A 20,959-nucleotide genomic window follows, 5' to 3' on the forward strand; every position below is an offset into this window, starting at 1 on the left:
TCAGAGCACGCCACGTAGCGGCAAACAAAGGAACACGTATATTATAAAATAGATCTTTTTTACCTTGTCGAAAGATGATCAAAAAGACATCTTTTCGTCAACTAAAATTAATTATGATTTTTAGAAGACATCTTTTAGACATCTATCAAAAGATGACTTTTTTTGTAGAAAGATATATGTATGTAAAAATCTATCATATATCCATAACAGATGTCCAGTAGACATCCATGATGGATTTGTAGATGATATCTACCATGGAGGTAATATGGATTTCTATTAGATATCTAGTCAATATCCACCATGGACATAGATGTTGTATGGAGTTATGAAGGTTGTATGGATATCCATTGGATGTTAAGTTCCGTGTGGGTACATTCAGTGCGCACTAGTGCATCTAATCGAATTTGCTATAATGAAATATATATATATATGTATAATAGCGGGTAAGGCATATTTTAAGTGCCTAATACCTAAAATATCTTGGAAAACATACACATTATTCGACAAATATATCTGATAAAAGTTAATTGTTTCATTTTAAGTGAATATATATATATATTAGGCATTTAAAATGAGTTACCATCAGATATAAAAGAAAAATGATCAGCTTAATAAAGATTCTAAAAATATAAGTTGACAAAAAATAAAATATATTAAAATAAAATGTATTTTATTTTTTAATATAGATATAAAATAAAGTTGACAAATAAATAAATAAGTAAATAAAATAAGTGTATATATATATATATATATATATATATATATATATGTATATATGACAATTAGAAATATCCTCAGGTAAATTTAGTTTCAATTACAGTACATATTTAAGATAATTCCGATCGAATAAGGATATTCTACAGAGATCTTATGCTATATGAGATTAGATATCCACAAAATGTTCAATACTGGACATTCTATGGATATCTAAATATTGTCCAGTGATGGATGTCTCAAATTGGATATATTATGGATGTTCATTTTATGTTCATGGACATATGGATGTAAAATGGATATAAAATAAACATCCCCAGGACATTCTGTGCTATGTGGGTATATTTGTAATAATTATGCTTAAGAATTTATATGTATGTATATATTAATGTAATTTTTGAATATGACTTTTTAATATTTTTTTTTCTTTTTTTTTATAAAAATGTGAAAATTGAATTAATATTGAATTAATCTAGAAGCTTTTATTTATATTTTGTATTTATTCATTAATATTAAATAAGTGTTATTTTATAATGTTAAATTAATATTACTGATATTGTGCATATGAAATTAGCACAATAATTTATTGTAGAGTTATTTTCTTTATAAATTATAATAATTCTTGTATTAAATATTAAATTGATAATTTATGGTTGAAAATTATTCATTATTGATTAATATTAAATATAATTCATTGAATTTTAATATATATTAAGTTCTTAACATGTATGTAATAAATAATTCCCAGTGTCTAATTTCATTAAATTGATTTGAACGTTAATAATTCTGATTTTACAATGATGAAAAATCTATGTAGACGAATGATGACAGATGTTAAATGGAGCACCGAATATGATACTTTAGCAAAATGGAATAAGATCTTATATGTAATAAGATATATTAAAATTTGGAAGGAATATTTTTTATTATATTTTTATAGTTGATAATATAACAGTTTATAATATCATATCGTATCATATATATACACAATAGTATAGCATATATATATTATATATACAATATATAAGCCTAATAATAATTTTTGTAGTACACATGCGCGTAAAGTGGCACATTACGCGCATGTTTTCCGTGCGAGAAGTAGCCAATTGCACACGATGGCGGTAACAGTGCGGAAAAGAGATTGTCGCACTCTTCCGAGTGCGGAAAAGAGATTTATCATACTTTTCGCAAACCTAACCTCAGTAGTCACGGAAAACATTTGCGTAATATGCCACTTTACACGCACGTGTATTACAAAGTAGTATGTGATAGACGTGCGGGTTGACTATTGCCCACTCGTGCAGATGATCGTACTCGTCTTCGGCTCGTGCGTCCAATCCCGCACTCGTGGGCAATAGTCAACTTTCCGCATTTGTATCACAATATACTATTAAAATAATTTTTTTTATTTTCAATTAAAATCTTACCTATGTTTTGTTAGAAATAATGCATTTTGAAATTAATGCAACATAACAATAATGTTAAAACAACTATTATGCAACTAAAGTGTAACATGTTTTGAAATATATATTCTCATTATTCACTTAATTTCACTAAAGAAAAACATAATGATGATGATGATGAACTACTTTAGTAAATTTGCTATCGAGTGGAAGCTTAAAGTTACATCACCTAATATTATATTATGCTTATTTTAATTTTTAGGAATTGAGGGTAATATATTGTATTATTAATTAATTTGTAAGCCGGGAATGCAGTTTACAAGGGGTATATAGGAGTATTCAGAAGAAAATCCATTTACAAAACATTAGAATCTTTTAAGTGAGAGTTCAGTATTACAGTCTTATTTTTAATTAAAATTTACATTTTAATTAAAAATAATAATTAAAAGAAATAAAATAAAAAATTGTCTAAAATATATAAGGCTACAAATCCTATATTAAAGATGTAATCTCATGATTTTATTGACAGATCGATAAAATGACATAATGCTGAATAATTTGTTACTTTGAATAATTTGTTTAATATTTTGAGAGGTAATTACCAGCTGACTCTGGGTCACATATTTTTTCCACCAGAGATATTTTTTATATTTGGTGCCAAGTGACGCGAGGAAATAATAACTGTACATAATAATGTGGATTGCGGAATTCAAGACGATTATGAATATACCTTGGTCACCAGGCAAGTATTTCAAGTAGCACCATGAGAAAATGACTGTTAAGCTGTGATGATAAATATGAAGAAAAGACGCTTGGTCTTGCTTCTTCCTCAAAACGAAGAATATCTTTAAAAACAAAACATTAGTTTAAGAGTTACAGTTTCCTTATAAATTTTTTTTATCTTGTCCCAATATTTTTTGTGTTTCAAAATAAATTTCGTTATAATTGCTTTTGTCAGATAAACGAGAAAACAATGGTAATTTTTGAATGATAACGGAAGCACAAAAACACGAATGCAAATTGTCTTACAAAATCTTTGTGAATCAATTAATACATATTAAACGTCTTAATTATTAAAATATTAGTTAATTTTATTTGTATATAAATATTTTCTTACCGTGTCCAGGACTCCGGTCAATTTTTCGAAAAAATACCACCATCCACCTGTTAACTATTTGTCCGAAACATATACATAATAAAACATTGTAAAAATTATATATAATATTTATCGAAAATTGTTAAAATTTAATTTAGTTTATAATTATTGAAAATTACGAAAAAATGCCTACCACTGCATATTTGATTTCTGTATCATATGATGAATTGTATTCATTAGAAAACATCTTAATAATGATATTCAATCCCTGAAATAAGCGAATAATTTTAATAGTTTAATTCGTATCAAATTTTACAATTTGGTACACATTTAATGATAGAGATGTGGAATCAGAATTATTTTACCATAAATGTCAACCAGATATTGAAAAGCGCTTGAAATGCGTTATATAAGATCATAACGGTATTCAGTTGAAAAGGTGGCCTTTTTTCCATTATTTTTGGTCCAGCCTTCAATACAAATATCAAATATGTGACGACATAATAACACATAATACATAACATAGAAGTCGCAGAATCCATAAAAGGTCAGGTGTCTACTATTGGATCTGTCATAAAAGAAAATATATTTCATTTAATTTCGGAAAGTTATAAAACAAGTCGAAAATTATAATAGTATGTATGCAATATAAAGATAATTCGTTTTTTATGAACAAATTCTTATATAAATAAGAAAAAAAATAAGCAATAAAGAAACAACACGGATGTAGGGCGTGAAGTATTTTCCAACCAATAATTCAAATTATGTTTTATAATGACTATAAACAATAAAACAATTCTATAAAAAACCGAAACATCTAATAAAACATGATCTGATGAATTATTAGTTGGAAAATACTTCACATTCTACATCCGCGTTGGCTCTTAATTGCCTATTTTCTTTTTTAATATATTAGTCTGTAATATTTATAGTCTTTACTTGAGTTATTTATCTTATCTATTTATAAATTTTGAATAATTTTTAAAATTAATGAATTATTTAAGGAAGTGATTTAAATGGGCTGATATTGGCCAAAAAAGTGTAACATAACGTAAAGTGTATGTAAATAACACTTTTTGAGCAAAAATCAGTCCATTTTATCCATCCTCTTTTGAAATATTTATTATTTTGATTAAATAACAAGTATATTTTATAATTTTATTAGTTTTATTTAGTTTGTTAGAATTGTATCCAGATAATGAAGATAGATTGCAATTCACATTTAGATTAATTATGATTAAGTTATTAATGCAAGTATCAATTCTTTCATTTGCTATTTATAAGTGCTATAATTCTAATTTATATTAAATCAGATAATGGAAATTGATGTTATTTCGTTTAAAAGATTTCTCATGAATAAAAGAGATTTTTTTTCAAAGTTCACTTTCTTTATAATGTTAATAAGTTCACCTTTAATATTTTTTGAAACTTCAGTATAATTTCTGACTACGTATTGTAAAAAACTCTCCATGTCGGTGACGTACTGTTCAGTAGTAAGTGATGGAAGTGTCTGAAATATAAATAAAAATATACTTTTTAGATGAAGTAAAATATATCATAGCGAAAGTTTTTTTACACTTTTTATACTTGGTTTTTTTTCTCATTATTTCATATCTTTCTCATTATTTTATACTGTAGAATTAAAAGAAAACGTATGCGAGAAAAAAATTATTAGAATTCTCTTCTTTTTCGTTCTTCTGCTAAAGTAAAGAAGAAGAAAATCTAAATCTTATTTTTATAGTTACTCAAACTTTCTTTTTTGCAACATATTTCTTTCTTTCTTTGTAACATATTCTTAATATAACTATATTCCACATATAAGACGAATATATTAAAAGAGATTAATTTTTTACTTTTTTATAATAAAAAATATCTCACAAAAGAATCTCTCAAACTCAAAAATGTTGATTTTAATGAAATTTTATACACACGTAGGACACTATATGACTACATTTATATGTAGAGCGGATTTCTTTCGATATATTATATATCTCGGAAACTATTTATTTAATTTTTGGCTATTACACCCTTATAACTTTTTAATAACTTTTTACATAGAATATTACAAAGATAAAATTTACATATATAAAAAATTAAGGTTGTTCCATTTAAAAAACTAACATTAAGAAAAAGATATTTCGAAAGGAACATTAAAATGACACCTTATATATACAAGATGTCTGATAATTCGTAAAAAATCTTTCGTATATAGCTAGAGCAGATCAAACTTACAAGGAAACTTTGCGAACTCGAAAATTCTGATTTTGATGAAACTTGCCACATACGTAAGAAAGATAAATAAATGAATCTAGAAATTTTCAGCTACTAAAAAAAACGATTCTAATAAGGGATGAAATCACTTCTTGTATGTATAGACCGGCTTTTCGTTTTTCTCGATGTATCTCGAATAGTTTTAGAGATATATTTAAAAAAACGAAAAATACATATGAGGGATGATTTCACCCCTTTACAATCGTTTTTTAGCTGTAACTACCCATAGCACAGAAAGATTGCATACACGTTGCAACAATCTTTTACCGCAATATTGCAATATTGCAATTTCACTGCGAAATGTTGCTGCATCATTGCTATGGGATTGCAACAACGTTAAAATGTCCGTCTTTAGGAAGATTACAACGAAATTTTATAGCAATATTGCAATGTTATGAATTTGCAATATTGTAATGTTATGAATTTGCATATAATAATATTGCAATAATGTAATTAATTTACACACGCAGAGCGTCAGCTACAAATTTTTATATATATTTATTATATTATTTTTTATATATTAATAATTATATTTGAATATACTTAAATATACTATACTTTTTTTTAATATAATTTTCAAATAAAGAAATAGAAATTTTTCGTTTCATACATATGCACGCATTTTATATAGTACATGTAACATATATTGTAGATACATGTGCGCATATACGCGAAATGGAAATTAGGGATTGATATAACAGTACATTGAAATGCAGTATTACATAGAAATTACTGAATCTCTTTCTAGTATCTTTCTACTTCGTGAAAAAACATTTAAGTAGACAGATAGTTTAATGATTAATCAAGAATTTGATACTATGAAAATTATCGGATCGTATTAGAATTTTAAAATAAAAAAAATTAAAGAGACGTGAAGAAAGCAATTTTGACCATATTTACAAATTTATTGAAAGTAAACTAACAATAAGAAAATCACTTTATTTACAGCATCTAAAAGTGTTTAAGAAAGTTCGTCTACAAGTTTCTCTTATTTAAAATAATTTATTATCAAAATTATTACATGCTTTATATCAATAGCGATATTACTATCAAAATTATATCATTTTGATTACTTTAACGTAAAATAATTTGTAAAAATTTTTAGCCTGTAGTGTAAATTTTTAATTTAATTTGATTTTTGTATTAAATAATTTGATCTTGTATTAAAAAAATTTTTTGTAAAGTTTTGTATTGTACACAAAAAAAGTAACAAAAGTTGTAACGATTCGTTACTTTTTAAGTAACGCTAACGGTAACGAGTTATTTTTTAAAATTAGTAACACATTACGGTAACGAACTACTTTTCGAAAAAAAGAACGGTAACGGTAACGAATTACTTTTACATATAAAGTAACTTTCTCAACTCTGATTAATATGTATTTTTGTTGTTAGAATTAATATCTATTATTTACAATAAATCTTACAATTAATATTGCGAAAAAAATTTTTTAAATAATTACAAGTGTGTAATATTAGAGACTTTAAAATTTTGCACAAATTTAAATCTTATTGTTTCAAGAACACAATAACTAACAATAAATTATCTAATTGTCTAATTTATCTAATTGGATATTAGATAGTGAAACGTATTATAACAAAAGATTGTTTTCTGAAATGCTACACATTAAACGACAAAAAAAACGGCATTAATTTACAAAAAGATACAGAATGTTTTCCAGATATATATACTGAAGTAATAAACAAGCTCCCACCGATTTGAAGGTCATGCATGGAAAAAACAAAAAACATATTACACACCAACTGTTATTTTCGTCATTCGTTTTACGAACACTGTGAAGAATAGTCAATACATAAATAATTATAAAATAATATACAACAATTCTCTGTGTGGACCTGATGGCGACGGGCCGTTATGCGGAGATGTCTCGCTTAGCGATAAGCATTTACACTTGTTCATTTAACCAATTTTAATATTTGACACGTTTTAATATTTGACAACCTTTTTTGAACCTACATTGCTCGCGTGTTGTCTTTGCAGACAGTCAACCGTCACAGTTTTCGGCTTTAAGCTCATTAACTTCAAAGTTGAAAAAACTGTTTAACATTTTGTTAATCGAATTATGAAATCAAACGCCGCTTACTATCCACCGGCTTCTTTGGCTTCTCGAAAATATGTTTCTGCAATTAACTTTACGTACATCAATTAATTAAGTTAAGACCCGACCGAACGAGTAATATCCTCAATTTGCGAGTTACATACGTCACTTCTCGTGTCACTTTCTGTTTATTCATAATTTTATTTATTGATAATATTGCGCTGAAGACGACTCAAAAGAGGAGTCGAAACGTCCGCACACTAATTATAATTTTTCATGTTACTTAATTATTTCATGTCAATTTTTCATGTTACTTAAATTACATTAATATAATTATGTTGTTTTTACCAATCTGTTGTCCTTTCAATTTGTTCTTTATTTCTATTTTTTTAAATTTTTATTATTTCCTAATTTTATTTTATTATTTTTATGTATAGTTAATAATGTCGATAAGCTCTCATAGCCTTGTTTTTCTTAAATATTATTAATTTATAGAGAGCTTGAATAATATACCAATTTATCTAATTGTTGTTACCATAAAAAATCTATTTTATTTATAGTTATTATCTTCAATTATTGTTTCTAATTATTTGTGTAAAGATCGTAACGATAAATTTAATTTTTTAATTTTTATCTCTGTTGCTCTGATTCTTATTTGAAATAGTAAATATTTACATGGTATGCGCTTTGATAAAATTTTATTATCGCAGTACAGTTACATATAATTTGTCGAAAGTAGATTAATCAGTTATGAAACAATTTTTTTAGTTTTATTTCATGAAGATAAAGTGCACATAATAAACATATGCGTCATATATTTATATGTATTTTGTAAGGAAATTTCTTTCATAAGGAAATTTATTAATAAAAAAAAAAAAGGAGAATAAATACATATATACACAAGCCAAGTTACAAAATACTGTTTCTCTTCATAATAATACTGTCTTATACGTTTATATGTATTTCACGCTTGTAATCATGAAACTGTTCTAGTATTATTTAAATAATTTATTGAAATTAATTTATACATATATGTATATTTATTTCTTTATGATTAAAAAACTGATAACAAGCGAGAAATATATAGCATGAAAATAAATATGTAGATAAGAAGCGAATATTTTTTTTACATTCGGAAATTGTTTTTGACCCACCTCGATTCTTTTGTTTACTTTGATTTGATAATTTATTTATTTATTTATAAAAGAGATACATATATCCCTTTGGTACAATTAGGAAATAAGACAACAAAAACAATAATAAAAAAATAACTGTATTAAGCAAATAACAGTTTACGTAAAGTTTGTTTGACAGAACTTAAGCATGGGCAGAAGAAATCAATATTATTAGATGATTACAACGTATAGCGAGACGATTTAACGGTTTAAATTTGCCATAAGAGGTTCTGTATATAAGACTCCTCATGAAAAATCTTATAGCAAGTTCGATCATCTGTGCACACTAACGCATACTGCTATACATGAATATATCTAAATAAAAAGGAATTATATTAACATTTTAAGTAATTAAATTATATAAACATGATATATATTTGTTTGTCATTTTTTTTAGTAGAACACACATTATTCATCATGAAAGTGTTTATATATATTACATCATCAGACTTACATACTTTATATAGGGTAAAAAAAAAACAAAATAAGTTTCCGTTTTTTAACTTAGTTATTTACATTTTATTCATGTTATCATTTATTTAATGCCGATATTGTTCAAAATACTGCCCTTTTGCAGTAATGCATGCATTACATCTAGCACTGGCCGCATTAATTGTAACTAGACATTGTTCTGGTATTACTAACTAAAGACTGATTAAGGCTTCTGAGTACTCGCCGCAAAACTTCGATGTGAACGGTGGTGATATATAGTTCTGTCTCTTTCTCTCTTTTGGGAAATACGTCAGAAGCGAGAAATGACAGCCCAATTTATGTTGCGACCTACGTCGTAATTATTTGCTTTTTGCTAGTGTTGTGATGTGTAACGTATTTATGAAACTTGTGAAAATGGATGCCAAGCTGTGTAAGAAATAAATTGTGTAAAGTAACATTTTCCTCTCCTCTCGACAGCTGTCAAATCGCGTGTTTTTCCGCATTTCAAGGGTTCATTTTGGACTCAATTTACAGTTATTTATCAATTGTCAGGAGAAAGGATTACCAGCCGTCCATTTTTATAGGTGTGCTGAAGAGATTGGTAGTATTATTTCGTTAAAATATGTTTTTATTTACACGTCAATCGCAACATAAATCAGGATATCATTTCTCGCTTGTGACGTCACGATTTCAATATGGCCGCGGTGACTACTCAGGAGCCTTAAGGACTCGTAGGAGAAAGCAATAATGCAGAAAAGAAAGCAATAATAAACAAACAAAAGAAGGATAATATCAATTCGGTGCTAATCAACTGAAGAGAGCAAATGACAATGAGAGATTGAATTTTTGCGATTTTCTCCAAAATGGAGCAAAAACGAGCAAATCTCTAAAGGACTTTTTATCTTAATTTCTCGGTCCCTCTACACGCTCCCGAAGTTTTTACATTTAAATTGGGAACACCCTGTATAGCAGCCTTTAATACGCACTAGGATGGTGTAGTGCGGATGACAGTTGCTAAATGATCTAACTGAAATATGAAATTTTATTCTATTCAGTAATTCCGGACAAACTATGAAACCATTTATTAATTTAAAGAGGAATAATCAATCATAGATCTCCTTTTAGCAAGCCTCCTTGATAGTTTAAGGTTATTTAATAAATGATTGTAGACGTGATCTCAAGGTTGCACATGGACACGACCAGATGAAAGCTAATTTTACGCCAAAAGCGATGTTGTATCCACTCGCAATTCATGGATTAATTGATAAAGAATCCAGACAATCGAGGCACATTCCAGTTGAGATCAAACAATTGAACAATATAAATAATCATTTTAGAATGGTTACATTATTAAATTATTGCACGAGCGAAATATATAAATCCCAAATTTTTATAAGCATTATTGACTATTAGCTGAATATGGCTGTTAAAGGATAAGATCAGAGCTAAAAAATAATTCCAAGGTCACGTATGAAATTTACGTTCGCTAGGATAGTTCTACCATTTAAATAATCATCAATACAGATGATAAAAATCTTGCTGCGAATATTGGGCATAATATCATAATGAGTTTTTAATTTTTTAGCTGATGAGTATATTATGATGAAAGATAAACATGGAGAAATAAAAATCTTATTTTATTATATTATAATCTTTTTCTTTTAAAAATGAATCATTAGAAGAAACAATACTATATATTACTAATATTATTTACATATATAAGTTTGAATAACATAAAATGACAAAAAAATTATTATTTGAATGTGCGTGCGCGCGCGCGCGTGTGTGTGTGTGTGTGTGAGAGCCATAAACACAGGTAACAATCACATGTCATTTTGACGTCGAAAACTGATCATTTCTGGTTCAATGACGTCACCTAATTTAAAACGTTTTTTTTTTTTTTGCGACGTCTTAATGATGTTGTGAAAAAATGTCATAATATCGTAATTCTAAAGTCATTATTATAAATCGCCTAAGTATTACTATTTCTTAAATAAAAACACATTTAATTTTTTATAATATCTTAAATTATTCAAACAATTTTGTGTATAATTTTGATATTCATAATTCTCTATATCTCAGGGCCCTAACATGAATTTTCTTTATATCCTGGGACTTGATCATGACATTTGATCATGAATCTTTTCCTCTAGCGTGAACTCGTGAAAAGTGAAAAGTTTTATTAACAAATTCAATATTTATTGTGAATGAATTTTTCATTTTTTACGAATTCACTCTAGAGGAAAAGATTCATGATCAAATGTCAGTAAAAGGTCTAAAATGGTCATCAAGTCACGTCTTTTTAACGTCTTGAAATGTCGTCATGACTGATGTCGCTGATGACTGTTCTTCAATCCCCATTCTTCCTTGATTATATCTGCCAGTTTCTCGGCAATCATATAAACAGGGATGTTTGTATGCGCCGATATAATCTCAGGCATGATGGATGCGTCTGCTACTCTTAATCCTTGAATATCAATTACCTGCACAGAGAATACCCCGTTATGGAAATTCATAAAATTGTGCTTAAAAAGAGTAAATTACAATATCCATACTGAATTTTTTGTAGTCTAGTATATCTTTCAAATACCTTTAATTTAGGATCGACAACAGCAGTTGGATCCCCTTTTGGTCCCATTTTGCAAGTACCAGAGTAATGAAAGATAGTAAAAGTGATCGTTCTAATCATACATTCCCAATAAGCATGGGAATCATAATTGTAGTTTTCGCATCCGGGTATAATATCGTTAGTCAATTGTGAACTGAACGACTGCATCGCCTTCGTTTGACCGATCTTTATCGCCGCCCTGATACCGGCGATCATTGTCTCGACATCCTCTAGATCATCGAAATAATTTGGCACAATTTCAGGTTTAACATTAACATCATTAGCCATTAATCTTATTCGTCCGCGACTTTTTGGTTTTAACAGTATGGGAACTATGCTCTAACTGTGGTTATTAATATATTTATTCCATATATGACGCATTCGGATATTAAAATTAGTTATAATCGGCGTCAAAAAATCTCCTTTGCTACCACTGCCGAAAAAGAGTAATTCCATATTGGGTAAACTATTGCGTTTTCTTGGATACTTGGTATTGATAAAACCGAGCGCCTCGCTCCCACCCGGAATCGTATACGGGCCAGATCGTTTCGTTAGATAATCCAGTAGATATTGATAACCAGGATTTACTACCTCTTGCATTTTTATGCTTACCGTTGCATTCACTATCCACGTTAGTCCGGCGAAACCGATATGATCCATCAGATTCTCCCCGACCGACATATTTCGGATAACATTTATACCGAGTTTGCTGAGATGATTAGCCGGTCCAATGCCGGACAGCATCAGCAACTGAGGCGATCCAATAGCTCCCGCGCACAATATCACTTCTTTGCTCGCGCGTACAGAGATAATTCGACCATATTTAATCAACTCTACGCCAATCGTTCGTTTTGTACGATGATCAATTAACACCTTTCTTACCACGCTGTCATGAGTCACGTGAAGATTATTACGATCGTATATAGGGCGTAAATACGCTTTATTGCTGCTCATGCGGGTGCCGTTCATAATCGTGGTCTGCAAATATGAGAATCCTATCATATTCTTTCCGTTATAATCTACCAATGGATATCTTAGCTCTTCACCAGCTTTTAGGAAAGCCTCCGCTAATGGTGTATGAAATAACGAATAAGTGATATGCAACGGCCCTTCAGTGCCATGATAATTAGTATCCGAACGCAATTCCGGAATATCCATTGTCTCCATTTTCTTGAAGTACTTGAGTACGTCCTTATAAGCCCAGCCTTCGTTCCCCATTTTAGCCCAGCGATCATAGTCCTCGACGCTGCCTCTGGTAGCAATCATGTAGTTTAGCACGCTGCTGCCGCCCATCACTCTTCCTCTTGGCCAGTTACAACTGTTATCTTTCATACCGAGACAATATCTGTTGGACGGTCTAGTTTGATACTTCCAATTGATTTTGTTGCTTAGTTGTAAAAGCGGAGTTATTAGCGGAATGTCCATGAAAAGATTCTCGTTGGATCCAGCTTCGATCAGCAATATCTTCACTTGAGGAATCTCACTTAATCTTGCTGCTATTGTAGCACCGGCCGTGCCAGCACCAACCACCACAAAATCGTACACGGCTCCGAATTCAGGAGTTGTGTCCGGTATTTCTTGCTTTAGATCATGTTGATCATGATTCAGAAAATTCAAGATTTCTTTTTTCACCTTAAATATATTTGATAAACTCGCTATATTCACATTATCGCCGTATAGATTATGATATTGGTTCGGCAAGGATTGATTGCCCGATTGTATTGGAACGATCCCGACTGCGATACAAAAAAGGCAAAGAAAGCTCGGCATCTTTTTCAACATATATATACTCCAGTAGCACGTGGTTATCGCGAATATTTCGAACGGCGTATAATAAGGAATTGATACTTCTTTAGATGTTCGAATGAATATATATACACTTATACATTGAGTGTTTTAAAATCAGATATCACGTATATACAGGGTGTCCGGTAATAATTGCCTCACCGCTCATATACAGGTAGAGCAGGTCAAACTAAGTAGAAAAGTCCTCTACCATTTTTCGATTTTCGAAATAATTATCAAGAAATTAATTAACAAAGATTGACAAATCTGAGCGAGTACAAGCGCGCAGCGAGAAGATCCTACCCATCCTACTGCTACGCGGTTACTAGGCGCTCATTGAATGATAGGAGGAGCGGTCTACAACTGGAAATGGATGCGTATGAGTAGTGCGCCTAGTAACCGCGTAGCGGTGGGACGACCTTCTCGCCGCATGCGCTTTACTCGCGCGGATTCGTCAATCTTTTTTAATTAATTTCTCGATAATTATTTCAAAAATCGAAAAATGGTAGAGGACTTTTCTACTCAGTTTGACCTGCTCTACCTGTATATGAGTGGTGAGGCGATTATTACCGGACACCCTGTATATGCACGAACGTGCCAAGTCGCTAGACATATAAAGTATCGTAATTTATTAAGCTCTGTGAAGGCGATTGGAGGGAAAATTGCGTCAAATTACTAGCTTAATCTGATTCTGATTACGAACAGCGAACCTTGTAAGCGTTGTGTGTGAAAGTGAGTCTCTGATAAATTGTGTTAAATTATTTTGATCAATTCATCAGAGATTCACTTTCATACACAACGCTTACAAGGTTCACTGTCGTAAATTCGACATTTCCTCTCCACAGAGAATATAATGAATTGCGGTACTTTACATATCTAATAATGACTTTACGAACGTATGTCATATAGCATCAGACAAATATATCTTGTAGTAGCAAGGAAAAAAATGGTATTATGATTAATTTAAAATCTTTAATCGCGCAAATACATAATAATAATATATTCTGTGTGATATTAAATGTTAAACAAATGTCTATTATAAATGTGAACTTTAAGAAGAATATGTTTCTAAAATAAAATAAATATCTAAATTTCTATATTTATATAGTTTTATTAAAACCAAAATTTGCGGGTTTGTAAAGTTAGGTTCTTTTGTAAGTGTTATACATATACGGCCGATTCCACTAACGTCAGTTAATTTTAACCTCGGGTGAAATTATATTTTTATCTCTTTCTCTGGAGCTTATCTGAAAGAAACAAAGCTATAGTTTAAACCGAGAATAAAGTTAACTGATATTGGTGAAATCAGCCAATAGTCAAGAAGAGAAATTTGTCTGCACGACGCTTTTTAAGAAGCACTTATCTTTACGAAAGCTTATAATTTCCGTAATCATATGTCTGTACATTGCTATCTCGTTTATATTATAATTTATTTAGAATTTAAACATTTTTCTTCGTACGACAAAAGTTGATTATTAAATAAAAGTTGATTGGTTATTAAATAAAATTCTACAGACAATTTTATTCGATAGCTAATCAATATACACATAAAATTTTTGTCGTACGACAAAGATACAACACTGAAATCTTAGTCTTACATTTATATAAATAAAATGAAATTAGTGTTTTTATCTTGTAAAGAATTCTCTAAAAATTCTCGGATTGATAATGAACATTAAAACAGGATCGAAACAGTTTGTTTATACATCGATTAGGATAAATATTTAAATAAAATGTACAGAAAATGAGTAAATTTTATATACACACACAGTATGTATATATAGTATACTTCAGTTCACAATACTCACATAACACTTTTACATAAATATTCCTAATCGCAAATAAATCGCTTACTCTTCCAAAAGTTCAGAAGCACTGATTATGAGATAAAGCATTACCTACAGTAAATGTTGCGTAAGTTGTGTCTTGTCTGTACAAGATCTCACACACAAGAGAATAAAAGAAATGATACGAGTAAACTAAATATATAACTGCCATTTCCCGTTAAGGCTCCTGAGTAGTCACCGCGGACATATTGAAATCGTGACGTCACAAGCGAGAAATAGCGAGAAATGCCTTAGACTAATAAAGCCATCGAAGCCATCCATCACTTATTACTAAATAGAACAAAATATATTATTGAATACCATATTTCATTTTCAAGAGACATGCACAAATTGTTAAGTTATGAAATTAACATAAATGTAACTCATGAAAACATTATAAAAAAAAAAAGTAACAAAATATCAATTGTATGTTAATTTTAAATTAAAATAGTAATCAAAACGTGATAACAGAAGACAATTTTAACATATGGATGCACAATTTTTTGCTGTGTATACATGTATTAATAGATCAAATTTCAATCAAATTTCTTATGCATTATGTAAAAATATGTGCTGCGACCTTTAGAGTTCAATGTCTACATTTACAGAGCTACGAGAGGTCCCCTAGATTCGCTGTCTCTCTTAGCGCAGCTTTCCTATTATGGCAAACGTTTCAATTTGCTTAAAGTTCAATGGGATTCATAGTCAACGACTTAAAAAACATGGGTATATCAAGTTTAATGTAAATCTGTTGAAAATTGGCAGAGCTTTGTTGCTCACATATGAGTCATTATTATGTGTACTAATTACCCAATTTGTATAAATATCATAGATTTTTTTTATATAATTATGAGTGTGTGTAATGACTTACATGTTACTTTTTTGGTCCTTTTGGTCATTTTAAAGTGATTTTTTTTTATTACTCGAACAATAAGCTATTAAAATGTAATGTATGTATGTATAATGTATGTACGCGTAAATCTACGTAACAAAAGCAGTGTCGCAAGAAGACAATACCGCTGGTACTTTTTTTATTTTAAGGCTCCTGAGTACTCGCCGCAAAACTTCGATGTCGACGGTGGCGACATATAGTTCTGTCTCTTTTCTCTTTTGGGAAATATGTCAGAAGCGAGAAATGACAGCCCAATTTATGTTGCGACCTACGTCGTAATTATTTGCTTTTTGCTAGTGTTGTGATGTGCAACGTATTTATGAAACTTGTGAAAAAGTACAGCTGCCAAGCTATGTAAGGAATAAACTGTGTAAAGTAACATTTTCCTCTCCTTTCGACAGCTGTCAAATCGCGTGTTTTTCCGCATTTCAAGGGTTTATTTTGGACTCAATTTACAGTTATTTTAAAATTATAAATATAAAATGTTTAAAGTTGAATGCTGCTCTTCCGAAATAATAGTGTGTCATAAATATAATTAACAAATAATTTCATTCTTTTATAAGCGCAATTAAGTAGATATAATATTTCAAGTAGCACATATTTGTTTCAAAAACGTTTCACAAGTGTTTCTGCGAAACGTTTTAGAACCGGCTTTTGAAAACGTTTCTGATTGGTTAAAATGTAAATGCACTTAAAAACTGTTAAGGGAAACGTCATTTTCTAACAAAAAAAACGTTTAAGAAATTGTCAAAATACGGTTTTTTTCCTTTATTTGTGAAAAATGTGTTTATTCACAGATTCAATAAAATAATGCATATATGGATATAATCCATCTTATTTTCATCATGTTCTGAATCTCTTGTCGAGATTACATCAGAAGTCAAACTGACAAAAAAGACATAATTTAAATTATACTTTTAGTACCTGTTCTTTTAGGCTTTATACATATACATGTTATGAAAACTTGAATATGAGTTATAGTTAAGTCTGAACACGCCACGTAGCGGCAAGCAAAAGAACACGTATATTATAAAATAGATCTTTTTTGTCTTGTCGAAAAGATGATCAAAAACACATTTTTTCGACTAAAATTGACTTTTAGAAGACATCTTTTAGACATCTTTCAAAAGATGACTTTTTTGTAGGTAGAAAGATATCCTTTTAGACATCTTTTAGCCTTGTCAGAAAGATAACTTAAAAAAGATCTTTTCGTCATCTTTTAAGTTTCTGTGCTAGCTAAATAGCACAGAAAATTAAAAGATGACGAAAAGATGTCTTTTTTAAGTTATCTGCTAGCTAGATAGCACAGAAAATTAAAAGATGACGAAAAGATGTCTTTTTTAAGTTATCTTTCTGACAAGGTTAAAAGATGTCTAAAAGAATATATCTTTCTACCTACAAAAAAGTAATCTTTTGAAAGATATCTAAAAGATGTCTTCTAAAAGTCATAATTAATTTTAGTCGATGAAAAGATGTCTTTTTGATTCCCAGATGGATCATCTTAATAAGTACAGTCTTAATAATGTGTATATAATTTTGAATTAAAAAATTAATTTTAGTTTTATTTATAGAAACGTAAAAAATACGTTTCTTAAACCATGATTTTAAAAATGTTTCTGTTGAAACGTTTCTTATTGGTGCTTGACGGTTAAAAAATATTGAATACGTTTAGAAAACGTTTATAAAACGAACATGTGCTACCTGGGTATAAGCATATATGGAAATATATTTCGCATGATTGAATATGGAATAAATTAAAAACTACATAAATAACTTTGATAGAATTGAAAAACATATTTCACAAGAAAAGTTGTTTTCTATCACTTGAAAAAATGCAGTATTTGTTACAAGTAACGCGTTACTTCCCAACACTGTATATAAGTATATTGATTATAATATAACTGCATGTGTAATTATGTGTGATTATACATCCTATTTTTATGTAGCTAGTAGATTGTCATAATATAGTATCTTGATTGGTTGTTATATAATCACACATATATGTTTTTTTCTATATTCTATTTATATACACAGATTGGCCGACTTTTTAAACTAATTTCTTATTAATTATTGCGAACACCACAAAATGGAAGATTCCCTAAAGAATTTTTCTATTTGTTCTAACCGGTTTTATTTTTTTTGAACGCAATAATATTATTACCGAACACACTGTATGTACATATACAGGGTGTCCCATAACTCGCGAACCACCCGTCAGGTGTAGGTAGAGTAGGTTAAATTGAGTAAAAAAGTTATCTACCATTTTGCAATTTTCCCTTCAAAATAATAAAAAAATAACAACATATGTGTTCAGTTTTTCAAACTTAACAGAAATAAAATTTATAAACACAATCAAATCATGAAAGACAAATTAGTTGGAAAGTTAGATTACTTAATAAGAAAACAATCATTCTTGCTCGATCCGTTTTGTAATGTTGACAATTCCAAGTGGATTGTCAACATTAGTAAAAAATCGATTCCAAGCACCGTGCTTGATTTTTTAAGCTTGGGTAACAATTTCTGCTTACCGCATGATCAATCGGATAGAGGCGATCGCGTAAATACCGCTTTGGAAGTCATAAAGAACGTGGAAATTAATTATAAAAAGATTCCACCAAATTTATTGGAAACTACTAGAAGCTCGATTGCCAACTCTTTAAAAAAGTTTCTTTGAGAAGCAAACATACTAACTATATAGACAGATTCATAATGAAGCGTTTTAACCTTTGTAAAAAATATTTACATACTAATAATGACATTATTAGTTATTACTAGGGCTGACAAGGGTCAGGTTACAGTCGTTATGGATAGAACAGAGTACATTGACAAAATGCGTAGCTTATTGAATGATCAATCCACATATAAAAAACTAAAAAATGATCCGACAAAACGACTTATGAATAAAGTTAACAATTTAGTTAAATCTTGGGCCGACAACAAAATCATTGATGACGTGACATATAAACGGTTAAGAAGTACCAACGGTGTTCTTCCCCGTTGCTATGGTCTTCCCAAAATTCATAAAGCCAATCACCCGTTGCGTGTTATTGTGTCTTGCGTTGGAAGTCCGATGTATACACGACATTTTGAAAAAATCGATTAAAAAACCTAGATCGCATATTAGGGATGATTGGGTGTTTTCGAGAGAAATTAAGAATCATTTAATTAATAATTATGAGATACTAATTTCATTAGATGTTACGTCCTTATTCACTAACATCCCGAAGGATCTCGTTTTTAAGACAATAGAGAGACGATGGACTGACATAACCAAAAATACTACGATAAACATGACACAATTTCTGCATGCGGTCGAGATAATATTGGATTCAACGAGTTTCTGTTTCGACGGTCAATTTTATGAGTAGATTTTTGGTAGCCCTATGGGGTCTCCCTTGTCTCCAATATTGGCTGACTTGGTCATGGATGACCTGGACATTCTGTCTGAGAATCCTTCCATTTCTATATACTACAGATATGTTGACGACATTTTTGCGATCGTACCGCGCGACTGCATCGTTTCAATGTTCAATAGTTACCATAGTAGACTACAATTCACTCACGAGATTGAAAATAATAATAGCATTAATTTTTTGAATATATTGGTCAATCGTATTGGTAATGTTTTGGTTACTAATTGGTACAGAAAACTTACTTTTTCGGGTAGATATATTAATTTTCTCTCCAATCATCCTACCAAATATAAAATAAATGCCATCTTCAGTCTGGTCGATCGAGCTATTTTACTTTTTGACAAGCAATACCACGAGCGCAACATTAAAATTGTTAAGGACATATTGACTAATAATTGTTTTCTACCACAATTTATTAATAACTTCGTATATAAAAGATTGGGAATTCTCAACGCTCGCATGCTACCAGAGACATCGGTTCGTAACTCGAATAATATTGATGTCAAATCCGTTGTCTCAATTCCATATATCAAACATCTTAGCGAAAATTTAAGACGCGAACTAAAAAAGTGCAGTCTTAACATTGTTTACAAATCAACCAAAAAATTAGACGTGCTAATTAAGCTTGGTAAAGACAAACTTAGCAACACTGAAAAAACAGAGGTCGTCTACAAGATTGATTGTATTAATTGCAACGCTTCTTACATTGGTTAAACTAAAAGACATTTAGTAGTGCGTATTAAAGAACATAATAATGACATAAAGAAACATGTTAGGTTATTATAGCGTCGTCAGTAACCACAGAAGCGAATTCGAACATGATTTTGACTGGAAAAATCCAAAAATTTTGCATGCGGATAGGCATTTGAGAAAGAGAGAGATAGCAGAAATGTTTTACATTAAAATGACAGACAACACAATTAACCTTCAAAAGGATATAGAAAATCTCAATCCTATCTATGACACAATAATAAAGTCAGTATGATCCCTCTCTTTCTCCAGTGAACATCTCATAAGAGATGTCGACTTGCGAAAAAGCATCAAATGGCTTGCTTTAAGTTTTCACTTCTAGTAATAATGATTATTTGTGTAGTGTTTAATTGACATATCTCAGGTAATAATTTTCCTTTTTTGTTCGCATTGTCTTGCGGTTTATAACGATGCATTAGCCACATATATATTGCTTTTATTTTTGACAACTTCGATATATTTTTTGTAGAACCTGCACATCTGAAGAAGACCCAAACCAAGGGTCGAAACGTAATGTAATTTTATAAATATTCAAAT

At 29.7% G+C, this 20,959-nt stretch overlaps 2 pseudogenes; both read right to left on the reverse strand.

Annotated features, from left to right (window-relative positions):
- Positions 1-1,999: 1,999 nt before the first annotated feature.
- Positions 2,000-15,476, reverse strand: LOC140671322 (very long chain fatty acid elongase 7-like; annotated as a pseudogene).
- On the reverse strand, positions 10,924-13,868 carry LOC140671286 (glucose dehydrogenase [FAD, quinone]-like; annotated as a pseudogene).
- Positions 15,477-20,959: the final 5,483 nt, after the last annotated feature.

Source organism: Anoplolepis gracilipes, chromosome 11 (genome assembly GCF_047496725.1).
Source record: "Anoplolepis gracilipes chromosome 11, ASM4749672v1, whole genome shotgun sequence".
NCBI classification, from domain to species: Eukaryota; Metazoa; Arthropoda; class Insecta; order Hymenoptera; family Formicidae; genus Anoplolepis; species Anoplolepis gracilipes.